A 3,105-nucleotide genomic window follows, 5' to 3' on the forward strand; every position below is an offset into this window, starting at 1 on the left:
TGTATTCTCAACCTCATTCTTCTCTTCTACTCCATTTTGATTATCTTTGTTTACAATAAAAAGAGCACCTTTATGTGCCAGTGCTTAGTTTCAGAAACTCTAATGGTTTTCTGAATGTACTGGTTGTGCCGTGCAAGGAAGAAGCCACTCAGTTCTTTCTCACCACTGCCTTCCAATAAAACCTTCAGCTAAACTCCATTCCAAGCTTCTGGATGGTGTCTAAGGTTTTTGTTTCTCTGGACCCTGGAGATTAGAACATTTTGAAGTATTAACAATCCCAGCCCACTCTAATTCAAGACTTTAATTTCGTGTCTGAGCACTTGTTAGCATTTAATGCAACTCACTCCATGTACTTTCAAGATACCAGGACACAGCCCCCCACCACTTCACTCCCTTAATCTTCTCCATAGCTCTTCTAGTAAAGAATTTGGCCTCCATGGTGACTGGCTATTTTGGGAGTTTTCCTTCCCCAAAACTTTATAGTAGCCCCATCACATCACATCGAAGATAGGAGCAGCTCCAGTCTTGGTGTTTCGTTTTGTTTTGTTTTAAGGCATCAATTACCCGTGTCTGCTCACTGACCAAGGTCCACAGTTTACCAAGGGTGACAGTTGGGCAGAAGCTCTGGTTCCTCTGAGTAGTAATGTCTCATACCGACCTTTCCAAAGTAACCTGGGTGATTTTTGTCAAAGTTGATTCTGTGGTGATGCAGGCCACCAGCATTGTCCTGGCCTCCTGGGTGCTTCTGGTGCTTGCTGATGCGGCCGTGGCCCCCAAAGTTTGTAGGTCTTCTTTAGTCTGGATGGCATGTCTGCAGTCCAGACGAAAGAGCAGTTATCCATATCTGATTGAAAGCTTCTTGTCCCTGTCTCCAAGATACTTGAAATAGGCAAGTGGGGAGCCGAGGTCCATTTTTCCTTTCTTACTCTTTCTACCTCTTTCCCCTATTTGTAGATGCTCCAGGGTTAAGCAGGAAGAAGGGGAGTATTTTTTTTAAAACCTAGTTGGTGTTAGTCTGTGAAAACCCTCTTCATAGCAAACATCCAAACACTGATCATTTTTCAAATAGGGGGCTTTTATGGGTTCTTTGGGGACTCTCTGTTGGAGACCTCTGATGCTGCAACATTTCCTAATGTGGGTGAGGCTCTCCCTTGCTGTCCTCTTTTGATATGCCCTCAACCCAACTCCAGCAGTTCATACCCTGCAGCCTCTTTCTGCTGGGACAGCCTGGACCTTGGCAGGCAGTGTTCTTGGGTGGTGTCCTTTCAAGAAATCTCTGGCCTGGCTATTCTTTTTTATCTTTATTTTTATTTTTTAGTATTTTATTTATTTATTTGAGAGAGAGAGAGAGAGAGAGCAAGCAAACTCAAGCAGGGGAAGGGATAGAGGGAGAGGAAGAGGCAAATTCCCCGCTGAACAGGGAGCCCAACATGGGGCACAACATCAGACTCCAGGATCAGGACCTGAGCCAAAGCAGCTGCTTAACCAGCTGAGCTCCCCAGCCTCTCATGATCTGGCTATTCTTTATAGCATTCATTTGGCCCACAGAGGCATGGTGCTTCTCTAAACTCTGGGAATGCAGTGTTCTCTCTTTGTTATCTATCATACACTGTTCCAGCCAGCCTCTTCCCTTTGGACTCTTCTAGGTGAGAACCAGGCACCATTCTCTGTGCACCCAAACTAGAGAACACAGATCAAACCCTCTGAGATAGGAGGAGCAGTGCCCCTGTTTGCCCCTGCTGATGTGCATGCCTTAATCCCTGGAAACTGTGAATCTGTTACTTGTTTTTTCCATAGCGGTACTGTTTTGATTTTTTTTGCTTTTTTCTTTGAAGTAATACCTACATCCAAGTGGGGCTCAAAATCACAACCCCAAGGTCAAGAGTTGTGCACTCCACTGACTAAGCCAGCCAGGCACCCTTACTTTTTATTTGTTTAAACTAAAATATAGTTGATATACAATATTACATTAGCTTCAGATATATAATATAGTGATTCAACAATTATATAGATTACTAAGAGCTCACTATAATAATGGTGATTACCATTGGGTGCTATATAAAGTTACTAAATATTATTTTTTAGTTGAACATTTTATTATATATGTATTTAATTTTAATTCCAGCATAGTTAGTGTATAGTGTTATATTAGTTTCACGTGTACAATACAGCCATTTGACAATTCTATACACTACTCAGTGCTCATCATGATAAATGGATTCTTAATCCCCATCACCTATTTCACCCATCCCCCTGCCCATCTTCCCTCTGGTGACCACCAGTTTGTTCTCTATAGTTCAGGGTCTGTTTTTTGGTTGATCTCCTTTTTTTCTTTGTTCATTTGTTTTGTATCTTAAATTCCACTTATGAGTGAAATCATATAGTATTTATCTTTCTCTGACTGATTATTTCACTTAGCATAATACTTTCAAGATCCATCTATGTGATTGTAAATGGCAAGATTTCAGTCTTTTTTATGGATGACTAGTATTTCATTATATATACATACCACATCTTTTTTATCCACTCATCTCTCGATGGGCACTTGGGCTGCTTCTATATCTTAGTTATTGTAAATAATGCTGCAATAAACATACGGGTGCTTGTATCTTTTGATATGAGTGTTTTTGCCTTCTTTGGATAAACCTCCAAACTGTTTTCCACAGTGGCTGCACCGGTTTGCATTCCCACCAACAGTGCATGAAGGTTCCTCTTTCTCCATTTCCTTGACAACACCTGTTGTTTCTTGAGTTTTTGATTTTAGCCATTCTGGCAGCTGTGAGATGATATCTCATTGTGGTTTTGATTTGCATTTACTTGATAATGAGTGATGTTGAGCATCTTTTCATATGTCTGTTGGCTATCTGTATGTCTTCGTTGGAGAGATGTCTGTGTCTTCTGCCCATTTTTAATGGTATATATATATATTTTATATTGAGTTGTGTAAGTTCTTTTATATTTTGGATACTAAATATCAGACATTTAATTTGCCAATACCTTCTCCCATTCAGTAGGTTGTCTTTTGATTTTGTTGATTATTTCCTTTGCTGTGCAGAAAACTTTAGTTGATGCAGTCCCTGTAGTTTATTTTTGCTTTTGTTTCCC

General features: G+C 40.4%; 1 pseudogene; it reads right to left on the bottom strand.

Annotated features, from left to right (window-relative positions):
* Positions 1 to 330: 330 nt before the first annotated feature.
* Positions 331 to 809, bottom strand: LOC101678540 (annotated as a pseudogene).
* Between the last annotated feature and the right edge of the window lie 2,296 nt (positions 810 to 3,105).

Source organism: Mustela putorius, unplaced genomic scaffold (genome assembly GCF_011764305.1).
Source record: "Mustela putorius furo isolate JIRA1106 unplaced genomic scaffold, ASM1176430v1.1 tig00000788_pilon_pilon_pilon, whole genome shotgun sequence".
Classification (NCBI taxonomy): domain Eukaryota; kingdom Metazoa; phylum Chordata; class Mammalia; order Carnivora; family Mustelidae; genus Mustela; species Mustela putorius.